Source organism: Lithobates pipiens, unplaced genomic scaffold, assembly GCF_037356315.1.
Source record: "Lithobates pipiens isolate NorthernLeopardFrog02 unplaced genomic scaffold, aLitPip1_a1.2 Scaffold_30, whole genome shotgun sequence".
Taxonomy (NCBI): Eukaryota; Metazoa; Chordata; class Amphibia; order Anura; family Ranidae; genus Lithobates; species Lithobates pipiens.
The window spans coordinates 86,425,114-86,441,451 of NW_027507791.1; the positions used below are offsets into that span (position 1 = coordinate 86,425,114).

The following is a 16,338-nucleotide window of genomic DNA, read 5'->3' on the forward strand; positions in this document are numbered from 1 at the left end:
CCGTTTAAAGGGGAGCGTTTGTTTGGGGAAGAATTAGATAAATTCGTCCAAAATATTTCAGGAGGTAAGTCTACTCTCCTTCCAGTCAAAAAGAGCAAGCGTCCTTCAGTTAGGCGTGCTCTCTCTCCCGAAGCATCAAGCTCTAAACAGTGGCGACGGCCTTCTCAGTCCTCCTCTGCTAGAAAGGCTCAAGGCCGAGCCCAGGGACAGAAAAAGACTTGGGGGCGAAAGCCTGCCAAGCAGAGCCCCAAAACCTCCTTGTGAAGGGGCGCCCCCGCTCGGCAGAGTGGGGGGAAGGCTCCTGCAGTTTGCAGGCGCCTGGCGGGAAGAGATCCAGGACAAGTGGGTGATCTCTTCAGTATCTCTGGGCTACAAGCTAGAGTTTCAGGAGATTCCACCTTCTCGTTTCCTAAGGTCAAGGATCCCCAGGGATCCAGTAAAGCAAAAACCGCTATTCCTGGCCTTAGATCAGTTACTATCCCAGGGTGTGATAGTAGAAGTGAGCCCGAAAGATCAGGGTTCAGGGTTTTATTCAAATCTCTTCACCGTTCCAAAACCAAATGGAAGTGTCAGACCTATCCTGGATCTGAAAGACCTAAACCGGTTTTTACACATCCAGACCTTCCGAATGCAGTCAATCCGCACTGTGGTCTCCTCCCTGAAAGGGGGAGAATTCATGGCATCAATAGATATCAAGGATGCATATCTCCATGTGCCAATTTTTCCCACACACCAGAAATTTCTAAGGTTCGCGGTAGAGCGGCGCCATTTTCAATTTGTGGCCTTGCCGTTCGGGCTTGCTACAGCCCGAACGGCAACACAAAGATTCTGGACCCTCTCTTAGCAATCTTAAGAGTTCAGGGTATAGCCATCATGGCTTATCTAGACGACTTGCTTCTCGTGGAGAGAACTGCAGCGTTCCTAAGTCGCAGCGTCACCAAAATGCTAGAACATCTAGAACGCCTAGGTTGGATTATAAACCTAGAAAAGTCGTCCCTACAACCGGCTACCAGGTTAGAATACCTAGGTATGATTATCGACACCGTTCAGGGCAGGGTGTTTCTTCCAAGGCTAAAGGCGATCTGGTGCGCCTGATTCTGGGCAGAAGATCTTCCTCCATTCGGTTGTGCATGAGACTATTGGGAAAGATGGTCGCCTCCTTCGAGGCCGTCCCATTCGCCCAGTTCCACTCAAGGCCTCTGCAAGGATGCATCCTTGCGGCTTGGAACAGGAAGCCCCAATCCCTGGATCTTCCTATGCGTTTATCCCCCGGGACACGCAAAGGTCTTGTCTGGTGGTTACAAACCAGGAATTTGCTGAAAGGCAAAACTTTTCTTCCTCTCTCATGGAAGATTATCACAACAGATGCCAGCCTGACAGGCTGGGGAGCTGTATTGGAGGGAACGTGCTCGCAGGGGAAATGGTCTGCGACCGAAAGTCTACTGCCCATAAATATCTTGGAGATTCGGGCAGTTTACATGGCACTCATAGAGTGGTCTTACAGACTGCGAGGTTTCCCGGTTCGGGTTCAGTCCGACAATGCCACCGCAGTGGCTTATATCAATCACCAGGGCGGTACCAGAAGTCTGGTGGCCCAAAAGGAGGTGAATCGCATACTTGTCTGGGCAGAAAAGCATGTTCCGTGTCTTTCTGCAGTCTTCATCCCAGGAGTGGAGAATTGGCAGGCGGATTTTCTCAGCCGCCAGCAATTGTGCCCAGGAGAGTGGGCTCTGCACCCCGACGTGTTTCAGAACATATGTCACAAGTGGGGCACTCCAGACGTAGATCTGTTTGCATCCAGGTTCAACAGGAAACTGGACAAGTTTGTGTCAAGGACAAGAGATGCACTTGCTCAGGGGTCAGATGCTCTGACAGTTCCCTGGGATCAGTACAATCTGATCTATGCCTTCCCCCCGAGCCCGCTACTGTCGCGGTTCCTGGGAAGGGTCAAGAGGGAGACGAAGTCGGTCCTTTTGGTGGCCTCGGCTTGGCCCAGGCGACCATGGTATGCAGAAATCATGAAGTTGGCAGTAGGCAGGCCATGGACCCTCCCTCTCCGGCCAGATCTGCTCTCACAGGGTCCAATCTACCATCCTGCTTTACGCAGTCTGAATTTGACGGTTTGGCTGCTGAGACCCACATTCTGAGAGACCGTGGCCTTTCGGGGCCAGTCCTTTCTACTCTGGTCAATGCCAGAAAGCCGGCCTCCAGGCGTATTTATTACAAAATCTGGAGGACATATGTTTCCTGGTGTGAACTCAGGAAGTGGCATCCTAGAAAGTATGTCATTAACAGAATCTTGGCCTTTCTCCAGTCAGGCCTAGAAATGAATTTGGCCATAAGCACTATCAAAGTGCAGATTTCGGCCCTGTCGGTATTTTTTCAAAAACCGCTTGCATCACATTCCCTGGTACGGGCTTTTATCCAGGGGGCTATGCGGACAAAACCGCCAGTTAAACCTCCGGTATGCCCATGGGATCTGAATTTGGTTCTCTCGGCCTTACAGGGGCAACCATTTGAACAGTGGCGGCCCGTCCATAGGGGGCGCCCGGGCGCCGCCCCCCCTCCAGGCAGTCACAAAAAAAATAAAAATAAATTGAAAAAAAAAAATTTTTTTTTTTTTAAATGGCCCTTTAAAAAAAAAAAAATGAAAAAAAGTCCTTAAGTGCACTGTGTACGAGCGCCGGACACAGTGCAGCGCTGGACACAGTGCACTATGTGAAGCGCCACGTCAACGCAATCACAAGATTGCAGACGCGGCGCTTCATTTGCGGGGTTTTAACCCGCCTTGTGGCGCAACTACAAATGCCGATCTGCATCCGCCCGGCGCCCATAGGTTTACTATGCTATGGGTTTGAGTGACAGACTAGTTAGCCGTCACTTCCGGTCTTCCCCTGTCGGATCAGTGCGCCGAGCGGAGGAGCAGAGGAATGTGAACTGCTGCTGCACTATGAAACAACAAGGTAGATGGCGATGCATTGCTGGAAATCCACAGGAGGGGGGCAGAGCTACAGGATGGATGGAGGGGGAGGCTTCATACGGGCAGCACTGACGATCAGCACTTCTATTATCTCCACTGGTTTTGCTGTGTCTCGGTTTGGCAGTCAGACCTGAATCTCTCCAAAAGCCTGTCTACTGCAGACAGTGACATCTAGTATAGGCACTTGTTGGCCATTCGGAAACCAACACTCCTTCCAGTGTTTTACCCCCCCCCCCCAAACACCCCAGGATAACATTACCTTTAGCAAAAGTTCCCCACTGCTTCACTAAAATATACTCATCAAACCCTGACAGTGTATTGCATCTGGATGTGAATGCCTAGGTCCCGCTGCTATGTCTGCATGGTCGTGGTTGCTGTTCAGCTTTACCTCCTGTAGCTGTGGTTTCAATAGAAGCCTTTTTAGTAGTTGCCAAATATTCTCCGCATCGTGCTTGCATTCTGTGTATCATCTGATGACTTCTGTCCCTTTAGTATGTAGTAGTAAATCTTTATCGATATGTAATATTGAAGATTTGCTCACTGCCTTTGATTTTTTTGTGAGCTTTAAGCCAATTTCTCCTGCCTTTAAACCTAAAGAACAATTTGTATGCCAGTTCAAAATGTTTAGCCTTTTAATGTAGTCTATACCAGTGGAGGCTCTTGTGAAACACACAGCCCATATGAAGCCTCCCCCCACCCACCCATCCCTCTGTCCCTGATTCATCCCAACCACCATCTCTCTGTCCCTGATCCCTGATCCATCCCACCCACCATCCCTCTGTCCCTGATTCATCCCACCCACCAGCTCTCTGTCCCTGATCCCTGATCCATCCCACCCACCCACCATCCCTCTGTCCCTGATTCATCCCACCCACCAGCTCTCTGTCCCTGATCCATCCCACCCACCCACCATCCTTCTGTCCCTGATCCATCCCACCTACCATCTCTCTGTCCCTGGTCCATCCCACCCACCATCTCTCTGTCCCTGATCCATCCCACCAACCATATCTCTGTCCCTGATCCCTCCCACCCACCATCTCTCTGTCCCTGATCCATCCCACCGTCCTTCTCTCCCTGATCCATCCCACCCACCATCTCTCTGTCCCTGATCCATCCCACCGTCCTTCTGTCCCTGATCCATCCCACCGTCCTTCTTCTCTCCCTGATCCATCCCACCCACCATCTCTCTGTCCCTGATCCATCCCACCGTCCTTCTGTCCCTGATCCATCCCACCTACCATCTCTCTGTCCCTGGTCCATCCCACCCACCATCTCTCTGTCCCTGATCCATCCCACCGTCCTTCTGTCCCTGATCCATCACACCTACCATCTCTCTGTCCCTGGTCCATCCCACCCACCATCTCTCTGTCCCTGATCCACCCCTCTGTCCCTGATCCATCCCTCTGTCCCTGATCCCATCCCACCCACCACTGATCCAACTCCCCACCCCACCTCCATCCTTCTGTCTCTGATCATCACCATCCCTCTGATCCCACCACTAAAGGAAAACATGTAAGATATTGCATTATTGCAGTCACTAAATGTGATGACTGTATTTGTTTTATTTTATTAGGCTTTCTTGTACTTCATTGTCTGCGGTGACCTCTGCCTATTGCTGTTTCCCGAGCACCTTTTTTGTGTTTCCTGTTTTTTTTTCTCTGGTGAATGAGGAGTGTGGCTGGGCTGTCAGACATATTGATGTGTCATTAGAACCTGGTGTATAATGTAGAGCCTGGTATATGATGTACAGAGCCCTGTCTATAATGTAGAGCCTGGTATATGAAGTATAGAGCCCTGTGTATAATGTAGAGCCTTGTATATGATGTACTACAGGGGACGGAGTTGGTGGATTCTATAATGGGTGGGGCTTATGAGAAATGGGATGGGTCAAAAGGGTGGGCGTGGTCTAGCGCCCCCCCCCCATCTTAAAACTTCACCAGCCGCCACTGCATTTGAACCTTTGCATCTGGCTTCTTTAGCTCTCCTGACTAAAAAGCTGGTCTTCTTAGTAGCCATATCCACGGCTAGAAGAGTATCAGAGTTGGCAGCTCTTTCCAGTAAAGAGCCGTATTTAATTATCCATAAGGACCGGGTGGTTATGCGTCCCAACAGGTCCTTTCTACCTAAGGTGGTTTCGGGTTTCCATTTGAATCAGGATGTAATCCTACCACCCTTTTTTCCGGACCCTCAGTCCACAGAGGAAGAGTCTTTACACACTTTGGATGTGGTTAGAGCAATCAGTGTTTATCTTCAAGCAACTTCTGAGATAAGGAAAACTGATTGTTTATTTATTCTGCCAGAAGGCCCTAGAAAGGGTCAGGCAGCGTCAAAGTCCACCCTCTCAAGGTGGATCAGACAAGTTATTTCTCAGGCCTATGGCTTAAAGGGGAAGATACCTCCTTTTCAGGTGAAAGCGCACTCTACTAGGGCTGTCAGTGCTTCTTGGGCAGTGCATCACCAGGCTTCCCTGGCTCAGATCTGTAAGGCTGCGACTTGGTCATCAGTCCACACATTCACTAGATTCTATCAGGTGGATGTCAGAGGGCAAGAGGATATCGCCTTCGGGCGCAGTGTACTGCAGGCTGCAGTTTAGGTCCTCTGGTCCCTGGCGGTCTATGTTTATGATCTGTGTCTCCCTCCCCTCAATCTGAGCATTGCTATGGGACATCCCACTATGTAATGAAGCTCCTGTGTCCCGTGATGTATGATCAAGAAAATGGGATTTTTATATACAGCTTACCTGTAAAATCCTTTTCTTGAGAGTACATCACGGGACACAGGGCTCCCGCCCCTCTTGGGTTTTACGTGGTTTCTTATTGCTTTGCTACAAAACTGAGGTGCCTCCCAGATGGGAGGGGTTATATAGGGGAGGAATTCTCCTTAATTAGGGTCAACCAGTGTCCAATCACCAGAGGTGCCTATATAACCCATTATGTAATGAAGCTCCTGTGTCCCGTGATGTACTCTCAAGAAAAGGATTTTACAAGTAAGCTGTATATAAAAATCCCATTTTTCTCCTCCATCTTCATCCTCCGGTCTTCTCCTTCTCCCCCTGCTTTTTCTTCCGCTCTTCTTCTGTCTTCTTTGTCCGGTGTTCTTCTTCCTCTGCCGCCGATCCAGCTGATGACCCTCCTCTAATGCCACGTCCCGATGATCTATCGGCACAGATGTCCTGCATTTCTTAAATAACAATGAGGGTGTAGCAATTTGATTACGTCATTCAGAGGCCACCCCCCCTTGTGACATCACAGACCCGTCATGCCCCGGGTGGTGACATCACAAGGGGGTGTGGCATACAGATGTCGTAATCCGATTGCCACGTCCCTTCGTTATTTAAGAAGTGCAGGACATCGGCGCCGACAAATCAGCAGAACGCAGCATCGGAGGAGGGTCATTGGCGGGAGTGGCAGCAGAGGAAGAAGAACATCGGACAAAAGACAGAAGAGTGGAAGAATAAGCAGGGGGAGAAGGAGAAGACCGGAGAATGAAGATGTGGGAGAAGATAGAGGAAGACCGGATGAAGAAGCGGGGAAGAAGAAGATTTTTAATAAAAGACTTGTCAAAAACTGTCTACTGTATTTTTTTTAACACTACACTACTTTTTTTTTAGTGAATGGGTAGGAGTAAAATGTACCCCATACTCATTCACATGGGGGGATTCTGATAAGCCTCCCGCCTGTAAACCTCGACAACCACCGGGCAAGGGTTGTCAGGAAGAGGCCCTTGTCCCATCAATATGTGCTTTGGGTTGGGGGGCACAGAGTCCCCCTGCCCCAAAGCACCCATCCCCCCATGTAGAGGGAATGTGGCCTGGTATGGTTCTGGAGGAGGGGCCTCTCGCTTGTCCCCTCCCTTTCCTGACCTGCCGGGCTGCATGCTCGGATAAGGGCCTGGTATGGTATCCCCACCGAATTCATGCTAGACCCAAGGGCCTGATATGGACCAATAGAACTACATTGGGAAAAATACAACTTTATTTTTCTTTTACTGTATCACAGTATCACATTACAGTTTGAAGTCATAAGTACTTTCCCTTCCTCTCACAAAGTGTATGGCGTCTATACAGTTCTATGAAAAATGTAATTCTCAGTATCTTCTTACGTTTTAATTGTGTTAGAGGTTCTAGTTAAGTCATAATGAAGCAAGTCTCACAGTTTGAGATGTATGTATAGTCAAAACTTTCTTTTAAAGAAAGTTTACTGAGTGTTTAATGTGAATACACACACAATAAGGAGACAATAAAGAGGGTACATGAAGAGAAAAAGACGAATCTGATCCTTAACCACTTGCTTACTGGGCACTTAAACCCCCCTCCTGCCCAGACCAATTTTCAGCTTTCAGCGCTGATGCACTTTGAATGACAATTGCGCAGTCATACAACACCGTACCCAAATTAAATTTTTATAATTTTTTTCCCACAAATAGAGCTTTATTTTGGTGGCATTTAATTACATCTGGGAATTTTATTTTTTGCTAAACAAATAAAAAAAGATGCAAAAAAAAAAAAAAATCATGTTTAATAGTTTGTTATAAAATTTTGCAAACAGGTCATTTTCCTCCTTCATTGAAATGCGCTGATGAGGCAGCACTGGTGGGCACTGATAGGCTGCACTGGTTAAGGTGGCACCGATAGGCACAGATAAAGCGGTACTGATAGGCACAGATAAGGCAGCACTGATGGGCACAGATAAGGTGGCACGGATGGGCACGGATAGGTACCACTGATGGGACTGATGGGCACTGATAGGTGGCTCTGATAGGTGGCACTGCTGGGCACTGATGGGCTGCACTGATGGGCACTGGTAGATGACACTGATGGGCACGGATATGTGGCATATGAGGTGCAGCACTGTTGTTGAGGCAGATTGTGGGCACTGATAGGTGGCACTGTGGGCACTGATGGGTGGCACTATGAGCACTGATGGATGGCACTATGGGCACTGATGGGTGGCACTATGGGCACTGATGGGTGGCACTATGGGCACTAAGGGGTGATACTGATGGGTGGCACTTTTACTATAAGTAGGTTGCAATGGCAGGGGGCAGGTGGGCACTGAAGACTTGGCCGTGATCTCAGGGGGCGCGCAGGGCGCTCGTGCACAGGACGACGTCAATAGACGTCGTCCCGGCAAAGCAGGTCCGCGCTGTAGCCATCATTCGGCTATAGCGCGGAACTCAAGCGGTTAAAGGGCTTGCAACAGAAATCCCTTACAGGATAATACAGAGTAAGGTACCAGTTATGATTATTAAGTGATAGTTGCGCATAGACAGTTGGGTTTTGTGATCAAATTTCTTGATAGGGGTGGAAAGCCACCTGCCTCTGTCACCATAGGTGAGTAAGGAATGAAACACAGAAAAGTGTAATCACAATAAGTATGCAAGTAATGCGATAGATCAGGGGGATTCCATACTTTCTGAACAAAGGGCCAGTTTGAGGCTTTAGAGGGGCAAGACTGTGGCCAGTGGGATAAGAAAACAACGTGATATCGTAGAGAGCAAATAGTGTCCGATCATTGGTTTTAGTGGAAGGAATAGTGCCCTATTGTTGGTATTAGTGGAAGGAATGGTGCCCCGTTGTTGGTATTCAAGGTAGGAATGGTGTCCCTTCGTTTGTGGCTATGGGAGGAATGGTGCCCCATCATTGGTGTCTGTAGGAGGAATGGTACCCCATCATTGGTATCTGTTGGAGGAATGGTGCCCCATCATTGGTATCTGTTGGAGGAATGGTGCCCCATCATTGGTGTCTGTGGATGACATGGTGCCCCAAGGTCCAGATTAAAGGAAACAAATGGCCACATCCGACCCATAGGCCACAGAATAAATACCACTGAGATAGATTGAAGACATGGAGAACAAACAATTTCTCCAGCACTCAAAAAGGAAAGTCACCAGACTGGGATATAATGTAGGGTCTATATATTCTCTGGGACAATGCTTCAGCGGTGCAGCCCTCCTCAGACAGGGGAATCCAACTATACAATGTAAAAGAACACACACGCCCAGTGCATTACCCAAGGTTTATTAAAAGAAATTAAATAGCCAAATAAATATTCGCAAAGGACAGAAGTACGTCTGTCTTTTGTGAGTATTAATTTGGCTATTTTTTAAATCAAATAAGTTTTTATCGCAAAACACATATGGTACAAACCAAACATAGGAGTAAAGTACAGTCGTACAGCAGCATTGGTTTTTACATCCAAAGGTATACAGGAAACACAAAGTACAAACAGGCTCGGTTTGTAGACCGCTGAGACATGGAAAATGTCAATGAAACTAAAAAAAAGTAAGAAAAAGGAACCAAGAATAAAAACAAAAGTAGCATTCTCTCAGAGACCACACCGCACCAGGAGACAACCACATAAGTATCATGATTATGCACTGCGGCCAGCATCCCTCCACCCAGTCCTACTGGTGTCTCCCTACACCCCCTACAAATACCGGGTGAAGGAGAGACATAGAATTAGCCCCTTACCGGGATCACGAGTATTTATGTACCTCCATGCACATGTCCTTGGACCTTCAGTCAACCCTGTAAAAGTCTGTCCTGTATAAGTTGGTGGGGAGCTAGTCCCGGAACCTCGAGCCATCCCCCCCACATGGCATTAAATTTGTGCGGTGCATTTCTGTGTTGGTATGTTATCTTTTCCCTGATCAGCATCTGGTTCACCTGTTCCGTCCATTGCTGCCTGGTGGGAACCCTGTGTGTTATCCACAATCGCGCTATTAATTTCCTGGCTACGTATAGCAACCTAATAATGGCCGTATGAACTGAGGGCGTCAACGATTCTTCCAGGGCCCCCAACAGGCAGACCAACGGACACCGCGGAATACCAACAGAGAACACAGAAGATATAGTGTCAAGGATTCCATCCCAATACCGTTTGAGTTTCGGGCACCTCCAGAACATATGCATGAGATCCCCATGGTCCCGCATACATTTAGGGCAAAGGGGAGACCCCCTAACACCCCAACTGTGCAGTTTAACTGGTGTCCTATAGGTCCTATGTAGTAAGTATAGATGGGAGAGCCTATGGGAGGCCGACACCGACACCAACGGAGCGGAGGATAAACAAAGGTTCCAGGTCTCCGCGTCCAAGGGCCCCAGGTCCGCCTCCCACTTCTGCCGACACGGAAGACGTGCCGGGTCCTGCACTGCGTCAAGAAGCATAGCATATCCCCTAGAAATCATACCTTTACGTTCAGTCTGCATGAATATCCCCTGTACCACAGGATGGTCCGTTAGGGAAAGCTGCACACTTCGTGCCTGTATCTGTAGCGCATGACGTAACTGTAAGTATTTAAAAAAATCCCTACGTGGGATGTCAAACTCAGCCTGTAGTTCCATAAAGGACTTCAGTACCCGTCCATTATACAGCTGTGAGAGGTACCGGAGGCCGCTCCTACTCCAGTTACCGAATCCCTTGAGCTTAAAAAGCTCACCATAATTAGCATTCCGCCAAATAGGGGTGAGGGCAAGGAAGCCACGTATTCGTAATAGTTGTTTAACATGGGACCATAGGGTATTCAGCAGAATAATAGTCGGGGAACTCCTGTCCATATGAGGGAAGCCTGCTTCCAACCTGGACAATGCTATGTCCTGGGCGACAGTGTCATCCAGTATCCTACGTATCGGGTCCAGGGGATCATCTGACCCCCAACCACCCAGGTGCTGGAGCTGCGAAGCCAAAAAATACATCCTAGCATGTGGTAGTGCCAACCCCCCTTCGTCCTTATTATATTGCAGGGTAAGTAAACTAAGCCTGGCCGTCTTTCTACACCATATTAATTCCCTAAACTGAGAGTCAATTTTATCGAACCAACGTTTCGGGATCCAGGTCGGGGAGTTATGACAAACGTAGAGCAACTGCGGGGCCCATACCATTTTAATGAGGTTCACCCTTCCCACTACCGAGAGCGGTAGTTTGCACCAGATCTTACACTTATCCCTGAACTTAAGTAACAATGACAGAAGATTCAGATTGGCATAATCTGTCACCTCGGGGGATATCTGTACCCCCAGGTATTTAAAGGACGCAACCGTCTGGATCATGTTTGCACAAGGGGGTAGAGGTGCCGTTAGAGGGGACAAGGGCAGTAGTACAGACTTGTCCCAGTTAATCTTAAAACCGGACAATGTACCAAATAGGGTAATCAAGTGCATAGTGGCTGTGAGGGAACCCTGTCTGTCCCCCAGGTATATAAGCGTGTCATCCGCGTATAGTGATACCACATCCGTTCCAGTGGGCCTGCAGAATCCAACAATGTCCGGAGCCGATCTCATTCTGGCTGCTAGTGGTTCAAGCGCCATGGCAAAGAGCAGGGGCGACAAAGGGCACCCCTGTCTCGTGCCTCTATACAGCACGAATGGGTCGGAGAGCTCCGCATTAGCTCTAATTCTAGCCGTAGGCTTGGCATATAATAGTTGGACCCAGCTAATAAATTTACTGCCCAGCCCCATCCGCTCCATCACTTTCCACAGATAAGGCCACTCAACACTATCGAAGGCCTTGGCCGCGTCCAGCGAGAGGACGGCCTGATTACCGGGGTTATCCACAGGGACCTGTAGGTTTAGGAATAAACGGCGAATATTTAGGGCAGTGGAACGCGAGGGAATAAATCCTGATTTTAATTTGGCTATTTGGTTTCTTTTAACCACTTGCCAACCAGCCACAGTACATATACTGCTGCAGGTCGGCTCTATTGCGCAAAACTACATACCTGTACGTCACTTGATGCAATAGATATTGTGGGCACGCGGGTCTGGCGGACTCAATGTCTGCCAGCCACGGTACAGAGATGCAGAGATGCTGAACGGGGATCTGCCTATGTAAACAAGGCGGATCCCCATTCTGACAGAGGACAACACAGAGATCTGCTATTCCTAGTGATCAGGAACAGCGATCTCTGTGTTGTCCCAGTGAGTTAATCCCCCACACAGAACACACCTAGGGAACACAGTTAACCCCTTGATTGCCCCCTAGTGTTAACCCCTTTCCTGCCAGTGCCATTTATACATTGATCAGTGCATTTTTTATAGCACCAATCACTGTAATAATGTCACTGATCCCCAAAAAGTGTCACAGTCCTGCTAAAAATCGCAGATCGCTGCCATTACCAGTAAAAACATTAAAAAAAAGTCCATAAATCTATCCCCTATTTTGTAGACGCTATAACTTTTGCCCAAACCAATCAATATACGCTTATTGCAATTTTTTTTTTTTTACCAAAAATATATAGAATACAGATTGGCCTAAACTGATAAATGAATTTTTTTTGTATTTTTTTTTGTATATGTATTATAGCAGAAATTAAAAAAATATTGTTTTTCTTTTCAAAATTGTTACTCTTTTTTTGTTTATAGCGCAAAAAATAAAGACAGCAGAGGTGATCAAATATCACCAAAAGAAAGCTCTATTTGTGCGAAAAAAAAGAGATCAATTTTGTTTGGGTACAGCATCACAATTGTCAGTTAAAGCGAGGCAGTGTCATATCGCAAAAAAGGCCTGGTCATTAAGGGGGTAAATCCTTCCGGGCTGAAGTGGTTAATAAACCTTGGGTAATGCACTCGGCGTAACTCAAAATTGTCCGCTGGACTCGGCTTTCCGGCACACAATCCACCCGTCTGTGTGCTAGTCCGCCGGACTTTCAAAATGAACGGACTTGCCCACACACGGACTAAAGTCCATTCATTTTGAACGTGACTTCAGGTACGGGACTCGCGAAGGAAGTCAATCTCGCCGCCTCCATCGGCAATATTGACACCTTGCGCGCCCCATCGCCTGGTATTGGTTTTAAGGGTAACCCCTAAAGTTTATACCAGACCCTTATCCGTGTACGCAGCCCGGCCGACCAGGAAAGGGGGTGGGGACAAGCAAGCGCCCCCCCCCTGAACTGTACCAGGCTGCGTGCCCTCAACATGGGGGGGTGGGTGCTTTGGGGAAGGGGGGCACCCTGTGGCCCCCCCACCCCAGAGCACCTTGTCCCCATGTTAATGAGGTCTGTGGACGGGGGGCTTATTGGGGGTGGGGACGAGCAAGCACCCCCCCTGAACCGTACCAGGCTGCGTGCCCTCAACATTGGGGGGGTGGGTGCTTTGGGGAAGGGGGGCACCCTGTGGCCCCCCCACCCCAGAGCACCTTGTCCCCATGTTAATGAGGTCTGTGGACGGGGGGCTTATTGGAATCCGGGAGCCCCCTTTAATAAGGGGGATCCCAGATCCCGGCCCCCCACCCTATGTGAATGAGTATGGGGTACATACCCATTCACTTGGGGGGAAAAATTGTCAATAAAAAAAAAAACACAACACAGTTTTTTAAAGTAGTTTATTAGACAGCTCTGGGGGTCTTCTTCCGACTTTAGGGGTCTTCTCGCCGGGCTCCTCTGCTATATTCTGCTCTCTTGCTAGTGGAGAAGCCCGGCCTTCTCCTTCGTCGTCGTCGCTGTCCGGGGGTCTTATTCCGACTTTGGGGGTCTTATTCCGACTTTGGGGGTCTTCCGACTTTTCCGCACTTTCCAGCCTCTTCTTCTGCTCTGCGGTTCTTCTGCCGCGCTCCTCCACTATCTTCTTCTAGCTCTTTTACCAGCGTTGGCCCGGTCTTCTCGTTCGTCGTCGCCGTCTTCTTCTTCTACCTTCTTCCAATGTTGACACAACGCTCTCTCCCGCTGTAATGCCGGGGATACGTTGCGCGGCGAATTACATAGGCATAAGGGGCGGGGTCACCGGGTGATGCCACATGGTGACCCCGCCCCCATATGATGTCACAGTCCCGGAGGATGCTGGGACAGTGACATCATAAGGGGCGAGGTCACCATGTGACATCACCCGGTGACCCCGCCCCTTATGCCTATATAAGTTGCCTCGCAACGTGTCCCCGGCATTACAGCAGGAGAAAGCGTTGTGTCAAGAGATGAAAGAAGAAAGCGACCGGGCTAACGCTAATAAAAGAGCTGGGAGAAGAGGCCAGAAAGCGCGGAGAAGTCAGAAGAAGACCCCCGGATGACGACGAAGGAGAAAGCCGGGCTCCTCCACTAGCAAAAGAGCAGCAAAACAGCAGAAGATAGCAGAGGAGCCCGGCAAGAAGACCCTCGAAGTGGGAAGAACACTGCCTAATAAACTACTTTAAAAACCTGTGTTGTGCGTTTTTTTTTTACACTTTTTCCCCCCAGGTGAATGGGTAGGGGTATGATGTACCCCATACTCATTCACATAGAGTGGGTGGCCGGGATCTCCCCTCCCCAAAGCACCCATCCCCCCCCATGTTGAGGGCAAGCGGCCTAGTACGGTTCAGGAGGGGGGCGTTCGCTCGTCCCCAACCTCTTTCCTGGCTGGCCGGGCTGCGGATAAGGATAAGGGTCTGGTATGGACGTTGGAGGGACCCCCATGCCGTTTTGCGGCATTGGGGTTACCCTTAAAACCCATACCAAGCGACGGGGCTCGCAAGGTGTCAATCTCGCCAATGGAGGTGGCAAGATTGACTTCCTTCGCTAGTCCCGTCGTAACTGCAGTCATGTTCAAAATGAACGGACTTTAGTCCTTGTGTGGGCAAGTCCATTCATTTGGAAGGTCCGGTAGACCTCCGCCAAAAGTCCGGCGGATTGTCTACCAGACCTAGTCCGCCAGAAAAGTCTGTTCGTGTGTGGTCAGGTCCGCTCATTCGGAAAGTCAGGCGGACCTCCGCTGCAAAGTCCGGCGGATTGTCCGATCGAGAATACGGGGCATAACAGCTCCTAAACTTGAGTTTGGCATTTTTTTTTCCCCAAAGCTCCTAAACTCAACTCCATAAAAGTCTTTGTGTCCATGTAAACATAAGCTTTTTGCAGAGTTTAGGAGCTGCTGTGTTTAGGTGAAATTAAAGTAGAACTATAGGCAATTTTTTTTTTCAGTTTTGGATAGAGCTAGGGAGGGTAGTAACCCATCCAGATTTAAAATGTTTTCCCTTTACTTCCTGTCCCATAGCCAAACAGGAAATGAGAAGAAATTCCTGCAATTAAAAGTCACCAGAATAAGTGTCCCCATTGGAAAATTTCCCCTCTTACTTTTCTAGGGACAACCAAAAATCTTGGGATTTACTTTCACTTTCAATGATAATGGTAAACAGCGTAATTAGAGAGGTTGAATCTCCCTAATGGGAGCACAGGCAGCAATAAAAACTCTCCTTAACCACTTCCCACCCGGCCAATGCATATATACAGCTGGGTGGGAGCCGTCTACTTCTGATAGGACGTTCAGGAACGTCCTTCAGAAGGAGCGGGATCGCGAGCGCGCATGCCCGCGCATCGGCGCGATCCCGATGTGCTCGTGTCACCCGAACACGGCACATCTCAGATCGGCAGGAGGGCTCTGTGATTGGCCCTCCTGATCACATGACGGCCGTGTCCAATCACGGCCGTCCTGTGATGTAAACAAACAGCCGGTTGCTAGGCAATCGGCTCCTCCTCTCCTCACACAGAAGTCATCGCTGAGGAGAGGAGAGCAGATCGCTGCAGCCGGCTGATGATCAGTGAGTATGAGCTGTTTTTACAGCTTTTTACTCACTGATCATCAGTCTAATGTAAACACACAACACACCACACAGTGTAAACACAGTCCCCACATATGTCCCCATAACACACATGTCCCCAAAACATACATGTCCCCAAATAATAAAAACACATGTCCCTAATAATAAAAACATGTCCCCCACATATGTCCCACTAAAATCACATGTCCCAATGATTATGTGCACACATATGTACGTGATCACCTGCACACATATGTACATGATCATTTGCGTACATATGTCCGTGATCACACAAACCAATTATTATACACTTAACGGAATTTTTTTTACCAAAAACATGTAGCAGAATACATTTTGGCTTAAATTTATGACAAAATTTGATTTTATTGGATTTCTTTTAAAATAGAAGATATTGTTTTTTTTCCAAATTTCCGCTTTTTTTGCACTTATATCGCAAAAAATAAAAAACGGAGTCGTGAATAAATACCACCAAAATAAAGCTCTATTTGTGCGAACAAAATGATAAAAATTTAATTTGGGTACAGTGTAGCATGACCGCGCAATTGTCACTGAAAGCGCTAGAGCGATGAAAGCTGAAAATTGGGCTGGGAAGGAAGGGGGCGAAAGTGCCCTGTATTGAAGTGGTTAAAAAAATAAAAATAACATAACAATAAATATGCACCCTAACAGAAAATAAAGAAATAAATGATGATGATTATTATTATTATTATTATTATTATTATTATTAATAATTGTAAACTAATAGAAAATGCGCAAATCTGACCAATTTGAGCTACAAAAAAGCTCCAGAACTTGTATAAGCTTCGGCATTTGACTTCAGGTGAGTTGGAGTGGAGA

The 16,338-nt window shown here is 48.2% G+C and overlaps 1 protein-coding gene across 4 annotated transcripts in view; it reads left to right on the forward strand.

Annotated features, from left to right (window-relative positions):
* Positions 1-16,338, forward strand: part of LOC143943054 (prostaglandin reductase 2-like) — a 76,628-nt gene that overhangs the window by 15,944 nt on the left and 44,346 nt on the right. The window lies entirely within an intron of this gene.